This window comes from Apteryx rowi, unplaced genomic scaffold (assembly GCF_003343035.1).
Source record: "Apteryx rowi isolate R43461 unplaced genomic scaffold, aptRow1 scaffold_39, whole genome shotgun sequence".
In the NCBI taxonomy this organism is placed as follows: Eukaryota; Metazoa; Chordata; class Aves; order Apterygiformes; family Apterygidae; genus Apteryx; species Apteryx rowi.
In genome coordinates, this window is record NW_020450418.1 from 2,087,497 (window position 1) to 2,101,475 (window position 13,979).

Here is a 13,979-nt window from a genome sequence, read left to right on the forward strand (position 1 = left end):
TTTTTTTTTTTTTTTTTGGTGAATCCTCCCCCACAGATTCCACCCGAGCCGTCGCGGCCTCAACTCCCAAGTACTTGAGAGCGGCTCGGAGGCGGCCCCGCAGGTCCCGAGTGCCGTCAGCGYCCCTCGTTCGCCGAGCGAGAAGCGCCCCCGGGTCGCAAATCCGGCTTTTCAGAACAGTTTCTGCGTGGTAAATGCCTTCCCTTATCCCCCCGACCCTGTATTTTTATTCGCGCCGTGCATTTGTAGCCTCTTTTCAGCGATGCGACCGCAAGACGAAGGGGAGCGAGCAACCCCTGAGGTGCAAGCCCAGCCCCGCCACACGGCGCGTTTGGGCGAATAATTTAAATAATTTGTGTGTTTTAATTTTCACAGCTGCCCGGCGACGCGCTGGCCTCCCCGGAGCGTCGCGCGGGCTCGGGACCCGCCGCTGGCGCGCGTTGCCGTCGGGCCGCCTGCGTTGCGTAAAGCCCTTCCCGCCTACGCCGAGGCGCGGCCACGGGACCAGGGCGTATTAGTAATAAACGCTGTTATTCGAAAAGTTCCCAAGTTTTATAGAGCGAACGCAGCGGGGACCTGTCACTGGTTTCCCCCGCGGCCCAGCAGGGTTTCAGGGACGAGGCCACGCACGTCGGACACCGCATGCGTCAGACACCGCGTTTCGTTACTGCTGACGGTCAGGGAGCGATTTAATTAGCACGGCGTATATATCAAATTGAATCGAGAGTAATTTGTCAGGCAATTAGCCAGCGTTTCGATTAGCTTAAACCTAATAGTGGCGGTAACGAGCTGCCTGTCTGCACTGGAAATGAATTTAGGAATGAAACTCTGTGAGTAAATAACGAGAACGGGACAGCAGTAATGTTTTATGCCATTCCAGTGCCACTAAATGAGATTAAGGGATTAGCATGCAGCTAATGACTTTTAAATCCTGTATTCCATCCTTACGTTGAACGTATTGCAGTAATTTAGCATCTCTTTAATCGAGCGCCGGGGTGGCAAACAGACCCCGTGAACYGCTTTCCTTTGGAGCTGAAGCGCTGCAGGGAACCTCGCTTGCGTAATCATGCAGCCGTGTGGATCTCGCACCCGAACGCCCGTGCTGTTTTGTGACATTTCTGAGGACTCCCAAATAGCCACCGTTGCCGATCGCAGTCATTGCCAGGCATCTCCGATGTCTTGTTTTGTTTTAGATACTGAGTTGTGCTGTGTGTTTCAGATGCACGTTATTTTTTTAAAAAAACAGACGTGTCTGTGGCTATTTAATAACTGATTTTATATGAATATTGAAAGTTGTTTTTTTTTTTTAATTTCTTAGGCCCTGTTCCTTAGAAGACTCGGTACATTTGAGTTAAATTCTTGAGAAATTCCTCCGTGGTGCTCGGGTGTCGGAGGTGYAGGCAGCAGCAGTGATGGCCCCTCAACACCTTGAAGTGTTGTGGAGTATAGAGTCAGTCGTGGAAGGTGTTAAGTGTTGGAGATCCTACGGGTGACAACATGTTTTCTGCCCAGGGACAGCCTTCCTAATACAACATTTGTAGGTTAGGCTCCACTGCAAAAGCAGATTCAAATTATTCCAGATGTTCATGGTACAGCCCCATAAATCGTCACCATCAGCCTTTTTACGTTGTCCCCTGGTGGCAGGACAAAGATGACAGAGCCATCAAACTTCACCAGAACAGTAAGAAGTACTTCTAAGCCAACATGAAATTTAGCTTGGGAAACTCACCACACAACATTGGGCAAATTATTTAGCAGTATGCACGGAAGAATTTTATTTCTGCAATTTAGATTATCATCTGCATTTACAAAAAATACACAAGTGAGTGGGGCTCTCAGGTCTCATGTTCTAGCACATGAATGACCTTATCTTGCTGCGATAGAAATCACTAGTAAAGCTTTCATTAACTTTATTGAGAGCAGCAAGCAAGTTCTCCAGATCTTGAAAGTAGCTGAGAACTTGACGTTTCTTGGGAAATTGAAGCTGCAGATGTTTGACGACTCTTGGGACTTGGTCCAAATTAATCACTGCTGGAATCATGCAGCTATTTTCTGAGTTTTGTAATAGCACACAGCTAGACTTTATTTTTCTAAACCTGAATGTTTATACTGCATTTATCGCCATGGTCTTATCTGAAATCACTTTTTTTCTGTTCTCAACATTAAGCTGGAGAGGGGTATAGGAGGGAGGAAGAAGAGAAAATACTACTGTGGTGAGTGAAAGGGTTTCTACTCTGTATTTTACAAGGATTAATGACAAATAGCAGAAAGCGTAGAGGTAATGAAAGCAATCTGCAAAGTGAGCTTAAGTTGTAGTAGCATTGTCTGTGGGTTATTCTAGAGATCAGTAAATAGAGGAGTTGGTAGAGGAACATGTAGTTTCGCTGTTGAGATGTGAACAAGCGACTGTGTTCTGGGGCACAGCAGGCTGCAAAAAGGCAGATTTAGCTGATTGCCCTCCAAATAAAGCGGCAGATAGGGGGCAATGCCTATAAACCGCTCTCACTGTCTCTGCCCGTTTTGGGGGAGAGGCGGTGGGGTTGTTTCTTTTTTTTATTTTTTTTTCTTGACTGAAATATGGTGCCTGTAGAAATACGAGTCTGTGCCTCCTTGCCCTCTTTCCATGGAAAACCTCACCTTTGCTTTCAGGTATGTTGCACAAAACTTAGTGCTTAGTCTTTATAATCTCACCCTTAATCACCGTTGTCAGCAGACTTGCCTGGTGTGCGGTATCTTCGCAGTATAGTGCTCGCCGCTGTTCTGCTGCTCCTCAGAGTATTGCTCAATTGGCCTGTAAATGGCCACTTTATGTGCTCCGCAGGTCCTTCACCTATGCAAGATGCAGCCAAAATCAGAACAGGAATGAAAATATACTGAYATATGTGGGGACGGCATACCCATGCATCTGCTTTGTATGCTCTAGAGTTCCCGAAAGTCGTAAAACAGCTTAGCCTATTAATACGTATGTGACAGTAATTTTATGAGAGCTTCTGAGACACAAAYACATATTTTTAGTTTTGTTTCTCTGCCTGTTTGATAAAGCAGGCAAAGTGTTGATATTCGGCTTCCTGCATCTGTTTCAGTGTTTTGGCATCTGACGGAGTTAGTAAAAAGAAGAAAAAAAAAATGCCAGTGATGATTTGTATTACAGTAATTATGATAGTGCCCAGAACCGAAATCAGCGCCGTGTCCGTGGCGCAGCCCCGCAGCGCGTGCCCTCGCGGGAGGGGAACCGGCACCCGGAGGGGCTGGGAAGGACCGTGGCTGCAGCACCGGGTCGTGCTGCGTCGTGAGCGTGCGCCGGTGCAGGGCTCGCTCAGCTCGGGGTTTTGCCCTTCTTGTTGAAGTAATCTGCCAAACTCGAAACAGAAATCAGGCTTGTTCTTGTGTTTGTTCACACTGTTTTTCTTCCTGTTCCTTCTCCTGTGTTTTTGCAGCCACGGTTCAGTTACTTTGGCGCGTGTTGGCTTTGTTTTCAGTCGTTAGCGTGCTCCAGGCGTGATCGCTCCCCCCGCGCTTGCCCAGCTGCTCCGACACGCAGCGTCTGGCCAGAGCTGCCGCTCGGAGTGAGTTCGTTATCCCTGGATATCAGTCCTCCCGTGCATTTGGAGGCGGCAAAGCTGATGTTTCTTTTGGTGGGTAGTGTAGAAAATCTGCAAAGACCGACATTGCCAGGTCTCTGTTGAACCTTTCCTTTGCTCTTTGTGAGCTCTCCTTGCAGAGGGGGAGTTGTAACACAGGAGGGAAGTTGTGCCTAATCTTGCTTTTCAAATAATAGTTAATCTTCATGTGAAAGATGCTGTAGAAACTGATATTTAGGGTAACTTCTTTTCTGTGCTGAGGCAAGGACTGGGCAATCTATGTTACGGCCCAAAAGCCACTGTTAAATGTGCATGGAACCTGACATTAAATATTGCAAAATATATCATAAAATAATAACAGGGTGGCTATGCTATTCCCAGGGAACGATGTAGGATTAACTGGGGATGGGATGGGGTGTTCTTTGCTTCGAGCTGAGGAGAGCAAGAAGAAGTGCCTTGCAGCTGCTGTCCTGGTGAGATGGATTCATGGGCTGTGGTCCGCAGGCTTGCTCCCACTGGGTGATGCCTGCTGGAACAGCAGCCTTTCCGTTTCGTGTGGCCCGGGAGAGGGCTCGGAGCCCAGCCCCGAGGGCGAGCGCAGGGGCACGGTAGAGGTGCTGTAAGCAGTCAAAGCTAGATGGTTCAGGGTGTTCAAACTGGGAAGAAGTTGCCAAATTAGAAAGGGAAAATGCAGGCTGAGGATCAGGAAAAATGTGACTGTGAAGCCTGTTCCTGGGAGGAGCAGCCCCTTGGTTTGCAGAGCAGGAACTACTGTGATGACACTAGCAGTGAGGGCTGGAAAGTTTTGCAAGCCGTAACTCTGTATTGACAGGAGGTATAAAAAGCAGAAATGATCTAGGCTGTCTGCACGACTTGCTGTGTGAAATTGCATCTCCTCTAACTCCGTCCGTGCCTGCAAAGAGCCGCTGGGCTGGGGCAGCGCAGAAGCACGCCCGGCTGGGGCTTCCTCCCGCGCCGAGCAGCAGCTGCCTCGCGAGCCCTGACCAGCCTGAATTCAGCCCGACCTGTAAGGTATTTTTATACTCGAGGTATGTCATTATCTTCAGTATTATTTCCTTCCTCTCATACTTTTTTTGAAAAACACAGACAATAAGCTGGGGGGTTTTGTGGCATGAAAACATTTGGTGCTTTCAATAGCTTTGTATTTCTAAAATACAAACTCTTTTATTATAAAAAAAATTCTATGGTCTGTGGTCACCGCAGAAGCTTGTCCAGTATTCTGTGCTGCGTGTTGCAGTGACGCTGTAACGCTTACCTAGCATCGTCGTGCACGGATGAAGTGATTTGTCCGAGGTCAGTGACTGGGTCAGCTGTAGACCAGGTTGTCCAAAAGTATCCATCACGCTTATTTATTTCAAATACTTCTGTGAAACTCTGACTTGATATTCAAAACAGGATCCTCGCAACCGATTAAAGGTATTAGCAATACTTTCACATTTTTTTTAATAGACAAGCAGGTATCTGACATATATTACATAGGTGTATTTTGCACAAACAAAGTCATTTTAGTTGTTTATAAAGCTAAGCTTTAATTTAAAATTGATCATAATGTAGGAAGCCTCCAGAGAGGCTTTTCCTGAGCTATCTATCCCTAATTGGATGTGTTTAGATTTCTGTCCTGTGTTGTTAGGTCTTTGTGCTTAAATTTTCTTAACGATTCATTCAGTCTGCAGTTCTAAGATATTCTTGAAATATCTGTGTATATCTTTTAAGTTAACAAAAAAGGTTTTTTGTTATGTCATTAATCATTCCGGTGAATAACCAGAGTATTTCCAGAAGAAAATTTCCTTTCTGTTTTTAAAAATAAAATCAAGCGGATATGAAAGGCATTCACAAGTGCAAGAAATTCTCTCCCAGAGTGGCTCATTATAGTTTGCATTAGAAAAATCAAGTTCTCATGGAAGATCTTTTGCAGTGGGATCGTGTAACTTCCTGTGTGTTTTAAAAAAGCTTCTGTGGATGGGAGGATGGCACACACTCTTATCCTCAAAGATATTACCGATTTCTGTCTCGGTTAACTGCTGGTAACATACAGATACAGAATCAATAGTTTATTTACAAAACTTGATCTAAACTGGAACATTATACTATTCAAATGTTTCATGATTAAGGTTTTATTTAAAAATAGATTAAATGCTAACTACGTTGTTCATTTCTTTTTGAATACACGGCTAGTCTAGCAGCGCTATGGAGAGTTATCCGAGTGCCGTAGTGTCTCTGCTATAAGTTTATTATGTGCAACAGAAACAATGGCCCATCCCGGGYGTTGTTATTGCAGTGGCTGTGCCGCAGGTAGCTGTTTCTTTTGTCTTCAGACGAGCTGCCTGCTGGCCTAAACATTACCTGCTTGGACCATACAGATATACGTTTGGTATGTGTGGCAGCTGCCTTGGTTTTGGTACTAAAACCATGATTAGGTGTTGTTACTGTATCTCAAGAAAAGGGAGGATTTTAGGGAGATCTGCTACAGACACAATGTTTGTAGTACAAGATCACTGAAATAGAGCTATCTGTTTTTTTTTTTTTTTTAAATTATAAGGTAATAGGATACTGATTTTGGGAAGTATTGTTTAAAGATTTAATGTTTCACAAAAGTGTATCAAATTGTGTTTCTGTATAAATTTGGTTTATTACAGCGCTTGTAAAAATATCTCCAGTATCTAGTACCTGGAAAATTAGGCCTCAGAAGGAAGAAAAATCCACATCCTGAAATGTATACGTCAATCAATTATATATGTCCGTTCATTTAAAATACATATATAATTGCTCTGTCCCCTCTCGCTTGTTGATCTCTTCATTTCTTAGTTGTTCTCTTCATTTAAAAAAAAAAACATTAGCACAGCTGGCAAGAAACTGTCCTCTCTAGAAAACTACGCTGCGCTGGTGCTGGTGGGTTAGTAGAAAAGCTGCTGCGGGAATGAATGACTSTGCTGCCGTTTCCAGGGGAAGAAACCGTTCGCAGACTGCATGGGGTAAGCGGTGAGTCTCATGGAAGAAACCAGCCCTTTAGGAATGTCTGAAGTCGAAAACTAGCTATCTGGGACGTATTTTAAACTACCCAGGTCATTGCTTACTAAAAATGTAAAAGTTCATGCTGTGTAACTAAAATATTCTGTATTTTGTCGGTCATCACTGTGATTAAGGTTGAACAGATCCCAAAATATCTTTTCAGCTGTGTTTTTAGATTCAAGCCAAAGAAGTCAGGCTTTTAGGTCCAAGCTTAGAGCTGGAATAAGCAGAAAGTATCGCTGACAGTTTTGGAAGACTCACCATTTTCTTCGCAGCTGAATCTGGTCTATGTTACTGTAAAACTTGCAGGGAGTTATGCTAAATTAGGGCCCTGGCTGAAAAGCAGGGCTGGCTCGGCTTGGCAGTGGTTACCACGGCCTCCACACCTGCTTCCTTGCCCGTCCGGCTGCACAGATGTCGGAGCTGCTTTTGAAGCCGCTCCAGAGCGGATGAACCGTAACTGTAGGATGCCACGCTGTAAACTGTTGCAGTCGGAGCCTTTTGTTCAGCCGTGTGTTTTGCACTGCGACGTCCCTTAGGGATGCCTAACACGGGCTTTTCTGGAGGAAGACTGGCCGTGAACACTTGCTCTGGAGTAGGGAAGCCTGTGTGTGGTGTTATTCTGGAATAGGTATTCTGATTTTAAATTTGCACCCTTCCTCATTTCAGAGAAATTCCTAAGAGAAAAGATGACTCCTCTTCTTGTTCATTTTCTGTATCCTGGCTTTGCCTCGAGCTTGAGCCACATGGCTTTTATGTGGCCATAGCGTAACACGCATGTGTGATAGTCTGCAGCCATTGCATCCTCTCTGCTCCCACAGATGAAGGGAACCGCAGTTAAGGGCATCTGTCCTGAAGGGTTGGGGGGAAAATGAGGAGGAGGGAGAAACTTGGAATTTCCATTTTTTAGGAGGGTTTGCTGCGGATCTGGATAAACCCACAGCCTGGCTCTRTCTGTGGCTCCAGCTCTTTTGAGCGCGGTGGCATCACAAGACTCCGCCGCCAGCAGCTCTGGAGCCGGCGCAGAGTTGCCCTTTCAGATTTGCTCTCGTTTGAAGTATTCGTGTAGCTGCCGGACAAGAGACGGCCGAGGACGTGGCCAGCAGCTATTTCCCTGCGTCGCTCGCGGTGCAGAGGGACCTGGTCCCGGGTTGCTTTCTGTTAAGCTCTCGAGACGGGAGGCTCTGGGAGCTGTTGTACAACAGCATTTCCTCATTTCTCTCCCCCACCTGCCCTTCCCTGGCTTATTCCTTCCCGAGGATGATCTGACCCCTGAAAACCTGCAGTCCAACTGTGTAAGGTGTCTCCAGGAGTATTTGGGGGGGGGGTGTTTACTGTCATGGCTATGAGACCAGCATGTGTTGGGTTTGTGTCTTTATGACTAATTTGACAGGAGCTTTGATTGGGCAGGAATATCGAATCTTTACGGCTTTGAGGTGGAAAGCGGCCAATGATTCATGAGCCATATTTACCTTTTAGATGGATTTAAAGATTGTTTTGACTGTGTATTTTGGTCTGCATCAGGAAGCAGACACCGATAGATAACATTTTCCTTAATTTTCCTTAAAAATTTTCAGGCAAGGTCTAACTAGAGTTAGGAATTGCACCAATAAGCGAAGCAAAACTTCTGTAAAAACATTTTGTGCAGCACTGCTATCATATATATTTAAAGGAGGGTTACACATTGCATTTATTTTTTGTTTCTTTGCTAAATGTGAAAAGCCCAAGATTAGAATGAGGACTGCAACGACTGACTGCAGTTGGGCCGTCTCTTTTTTTTTTTTTACTTCATTTTTCTATTCCATACAGTGATTTTAACAGTAGCTATTTAAATTTTGTTGCTATTTCCAGCCTGGGAAACAGTGTGGGATTTGTTATTGGGACTTTGTGCTTTGCTGATGGCACGTGGCAGGTTGCACCTAGCAGATGCCAAGTGGCAGCAGCGCAGGCCCAGGGACACTGCAGGGTTTTGCATGTGCTGAACAGGAAAGGTTCCGTCTGGGAACAGGATTTCTTGGGCTCTGCAGAGCGTGTGCTCCAGACGGCCTCATCCTTTTCTCAAAGGCTCGGCTGCTCCGCGCCGGTGAGGACTGTCCTGGGGGGATTTTCTGTGCCAAAGCTGTTGCTCCCCGCAGACGCAGCCCTCCGACTCCCTTTCCAAAGCTGCAGAACCGCTGCAATCCCGCTGCTGCCCCTCGCGCGGTGCAGAGGGTCCGGGACGTCATCAGGACCCAGGGAAAGGGGCTGCGAGGTGACGGGTGGCCTCTCCTCGCTGGGCCTTTCCCACGCGCTTGCATTCGCCGCCTCGGATAAAACCCACCCGTGCATAGCTTCTTCCTGCTGGATTTTATTATTGTCATTTTACCACTTGTGCATCACTGTTCCCAGTACGTCGGGAGCTCGTTTCACATTTCTTGCATGCCAGGACTTGCGAGTCTCGTCGCTAATTGTGTTAATTTGTCAGAACTGAGCCGAGCCGAGCCAGGGCTCTGCTCCAGCTCTCCCATGGCCACTGGCAAATAGTGGCTGTTCTTCTTCCAAAAATTTCAGTGGTGATCCTGTCATGTCTTGGTTAACGAGTCTTCTGTTCCCCATCTTCACTGTTGATTTAATAAATGCCCAGTGCGTATAATCTGTGTTTGCACCATATTTGAAAGTGGATATCTGTATAGGGGTATAAAGCTGTATAAACTTGCGTTATAAATGATAGGAAAGGTTAGCATATCAATGATTAGTTTACGTTAGATTATTGCAGTCTGTTTTTAGAACTTTAAATGTGTATTGCTAGAAAAGTACTGAACATGCACATCCTCAAGTTCAGGCAGAATCAGAGCAGAGTGTTAAAAACAGAGGAAACTTTATTTGTAAATAAAGTCCCCCCTCTTGCTTTGGCAGAAGGCATGTCACCGTATATTTTGTTCACCCCCTATGTTATCAGTAGCATCAAGGGCAAGGAAGAAAAACACCATGTCACTCTTCATCTCATTTGACAGCCAACTTAGTTTGTCTTTGTCTTTTAGATGTATGTTTTTAAACAAATATACCATTTATGATCTTTCAGGTGTTCATCAATTGTTCATTTCCATTCTTAGCTGTGCAAAATTATAGGTATCAATCACCTAATTTCACTTTCATTCATGATCAAAACTCTTACAAAATTGTTGCCCTCCTTGAACTATCGTTATCATATAATTTTAGTTTAAATCAGTGAGCGTCTAATAAACAAAAGTTTGAGAAGGGTGTTCAATACAGCATGCTCCAGATTTGCCTGTCTTGCAGTAGTAAACCGCATCTAGAGCAGGAATCTGTAGTTTTTAAGATTGACCAAATTTGGAGAAAACTTCTGGGTGTGAAAAGGTCTCAGTAGGAAACATGCGCTCTCAGATTTGTTTCTACTGTGGTTTAAAACATAGTTATTAGAAAATATTAATAGATACTAACATGTTAGAAAAGTCTAGAGGAGGCAAAGTAATATATGTTCCCAGTACAGGTTATGCTGGCACTGCGGTTTAATGTAGATTTATTAAGGTTTACCCTGACTGCTTTAACACAGCCTAATGTCAGTAGCTTTTCTAAAAGAGGCACCTTTAAATTCTAGTCTACAATAAGTCCTGTTAGGACCTTTGCTTTGCGAGCAGGAGGCTTCAGAAGGATGATACTCTTACGTAGCTGTAATTTTATTTCCTCGAAACAAATCAAAGACTGTTTTTCCATCTCAGAAGGGGTGGGTTGGTAATTTGCCTGTAGCATCACTTTGAAGTCACGGTGACAGAGGTTCTGCACGCAGACTGCGTTGTTATCCTCTGATAAACGCAGAAATTAGGGGCAGTTGCCTTGCAAAGCAAGCTCGCTTTCCCAGGTACCGAAATCGTGTTTCTGCAGCTGTGGTCATCTGCAGGATGCCTGAAGCTGGTATTTCCTCTCCCCCTGCTTGTGCACACAGCTCTGTCTGCTCTGCTGTTATAGCACAAGTAAATTATTTTTAGTGGTTTGTTGCAAGTCCCATGTAATAGCAAAATTGCTATTTCTGGTGTATTTATTTATTTTTCTTTAATATAGAATAAACTTTGCTGCAGCGCTATATTAATCTTATTTCTTTCTGTTAACCTATACATAAATCTTGTAGCCAAAAGTCTTAATTTTCTTTTTTTTTTTCTTTTTTTTGTTTTTTTTTTTTTTAATCATAACAGTGGAAGTGAGCAGGCTGTGTGAAATATTTGAGAATCTGAGAGGGAAGGTGGTTAGTTGGATGTTCCTGTGGACCTCATGCAGACTTCTAATTTTATGACCACTGTAGCATGCCAGGCATGTTTCCCCTACAGCTTTGTATCCGGAAAAGATAAGTTGTGCAGAGGGTGACATATTCGATCACTTATTTCTGTAGGAACTAGCTTTGTTCTTGCAKTAAGTCTCCAGGGATTTTCAGCACACACGACTAAGAATTGGCCTTGAGGTGAGGTATGAAGAGATTCCTCTTAGCACCTGTGGTGAACACATGTTGCCTTCGCTGACAGTCGGGAGGTGGCCAAAGGGAATTGGCCATCCGTGACCTTATCCTCCGGAAGGGGAACGCAGGAGCTGTGTGTAAGAAAGGTCTGAGGTATCCTTTGTGTGAGAAGGATCTCAAAATGCTGTAGTGTCTGTGATTTGAATTAAACCACAAATGCTAATCCCTCTTAGGTTTGGCTTTCTTGCACTGTGCGTTACTTACTGATTTTTGTTTTGCTCTGTTTCAGAATCATTACAMCAATTAAATCAGAGCGAGCGGACGAGCAGCAAGCCTGCCTATGTAGGTGAGTTTCCAGCACACACCTGCTCCTTTTTGCAAGTTTTTTAAAACGTTAGCAGCAGTGACTGCTGACGCTAGTTCCCCTCCCTTAGAACTAGCTGATCATCCTAATGTCGAATATAAGGAGGCAGAAATACTGTTTGATCTTTGTAATCGCTTTTCAGAGACTCTWGCTGCTCTGAATGGGCTTCGTCTCCCACAGAAGTCAGGCTTTTTCTTGTTTGCTGCAGCAGCTAACAAGGAGGCCTTTGTAATTTCTGTGTTTGCTGAGTTACATGTATATTGTTTGAGCATCTGAGAATGCAGATTCTTCTTCCCATGTTTGTCCCTTTCTTAAAACAAAGTAAATACTTCAGTAAATTCATGTAACCAAGAAGTTTGTGTAATACTTTGCACTCYTAGTGATTTTGACCTGAGAACCATAGAGCTCTTTACAAAGTATCTCTCTTCAACTTCCTCGGTTTTATCTCTTTTTCAGACTAAAGAATTTGCTGAAGGTCACATAACCTGAGGCCAAGCTGGATCTCGTGACGCCCAGTCTGGTGCTTTAATCACAGCCTGTTCCTGCTTTTCATGCTGTAAGAYGAACTGATTTTGATACAGCCAAAGGTCTCTCTGTAAATGTCTCTCTGTAGTTTGTTTGTCTTTTCTGTCGTGAGTAAGTTTGGTAGTACCATGTGGAAAGAAATTTCTTTTTGGAGAAATTGCACCAGTTTGTTAGGGAGTACAAATATGTCTTTGCTAATGCCTTCAGGCTGACGTCTTTAAAATAAGACTTCTTAAAACTTTTTCAGAGTACCTGACCTAGAAGTCAGCTTTCATGCCTTGCATTTATACTAAAGATATAAAAAGGTAATCACTAAAAATAGGAAGGAAAATAAATGTTGAGTTTTTCCAGTATGCATTTCCCCACCAGTAAATTGTGTTTGACAAAGTCACGCATGCCGTTTATCCCTGAGAAATACTCAGGAGAGGCTGACTTTGAAAGTCAAACATGGCTTATAGCCCCAGTTTCAATCAGCAGGGTTGCTTTTGTACTGGAATCGTTCTTGAGCTGGAGCTTATGGAGTATCACATCCTCACCTATGCACCCGGAACACTAAATCCAACTGAAGATCCTGGCAGTTGTCTGTTTTTGTTTTTTCATTTCACATTATTGGGGATTTTTATGCATTTTTGGAACACAGACTAATTAAAAGACACAGGCAGTATTGCTTGTAATTTACAAAAAATATATTCTCAACTGTAAATTCTCTGAAGAAGCAAGCATCAAAAATTTGTATTTTGTGTTTTAAGCATTTTACATATGCACTGGCTGGCTCCCTTCCTGTGGGGGAAGCAGCTGTGTCTCTGCATAGCCCAGACTTCCCCGCGCTAACCTGGAGGTAATGACAGCACTTACGCTTCGAGTGCTTTGAGCGCTACAGATGGAAAGAGAGGTTGTTGTTGCGGTACTTCTATTGCTATAAAAGTGGTTTTCAAATATATACAATCTATCTATAACATAGTTATATAGCATATATTATTAATATATATTGTATATCTTTTTTTCTAATATATGGCATAATCYATACAAGAGGCAAAACAGACTGAACAGAACCAAGGCATTAAAGTCCCCCCCCACACACACACACACCACTGCTTATAAAATCTGTACCTTGACAGCCTATAAAAAGAGCAGCCAGCTTTGCACAGAATAGAAGCTTTTATGTCCAGCCATTTTGTGCAGCGTAGCAAAAYGAAAGAAGTCTGGGTCTTCTGAGGCACCTGAGTTACCTTGATCCCTTCAGGTATCAGTAATGTGCGGGGTAAATGCCAAGGAATTGAGGTATTTGCACTAAAAACAGGCTGTGCCAAGTACTGCAGTTTACAGATGCTTTGTTTTTTCTGCATATWTAATAATAACGTGATCCTTGAATACACAGTCAAAGCAGTTGTTACTGTTTGGGGAGATTTTCTTTTCTTTTACCAAACTTTTTCTAGGGTATAGAAAATGATCTATTCTGTGATTGTAAATCTTGCCTGATAAGTGCTTAAAAATCGACTCCTCATCACCTACCAGGGAGCAGCTGCCATCCCTACTGTCRTTGCTGTTGCTAGCAGTTCGGTTAATAGCAGCGGCAGGAGGCAAGACCATCCCCTCCCCGCGGGTTGTTGCAGGCTCTGCAGCTGCTGGCCGCGGTCTGACTGCTGGAAAGCGTTTGGGGCCTCGGCYGAGGGGCGATGTGAAAGTAGGCGAGGGAGCAGGGTGCTCCACGCGGCCCTTTGCGGCGTCCGCAGCGCCAGCTGGCAGCGGGCTGACAGTTGCAATCTTAATTTTTTTGGGGAACTTTCCGTTGCAGGTACCGGGCTCAGTATTGCAAGCGCACAAGTATCTCTTAGTCCTAGCATATATATGGATTCATTTCGATTCCTTCCTTGTAAGTTCTGGCACATCGCAGAGCCTCATGTCTGCTTTCTGATGTGTCAGGTATGCTATAAGTATTGTAAGATGAAAACRTCCAGAAGGCATTTTTAATCCATATTTTATTTTACAACTTATATTCTGTTTTCTTGATGAGAGCTGGGTTCTGATGTTC

At 44.1% G+C, this 13,979-nt stretch overlaps 1 protein-coding gene across 2 annotated transcripts in view; it reads left to right on the forward strand.

The window, feature by feature from the left end:
- The first annotated feature begins 41 nt into the window (after window positions 1-41).
- Window positions 42-13,979, forward strand: part of GNG12 (G protein subunit gamma 12) — a 32,571-nt gene continuing 18,633 nt past the window's right edge. For both annotated transcript variants that reach the window (XM_026074565.1, XM_026074564.1), the window contains exons 1-3: window positions 42-190; window positions 11,348-11,404; window positions 11,879-11,978. The gene's annotated coding sequence lies outside the window, so the exon portion shown is untranslated. The remainder of the gene's footprint in view (window positions 191-11,347; window positions 11,405-11,878; window positions 11,979-13,979) is intronic.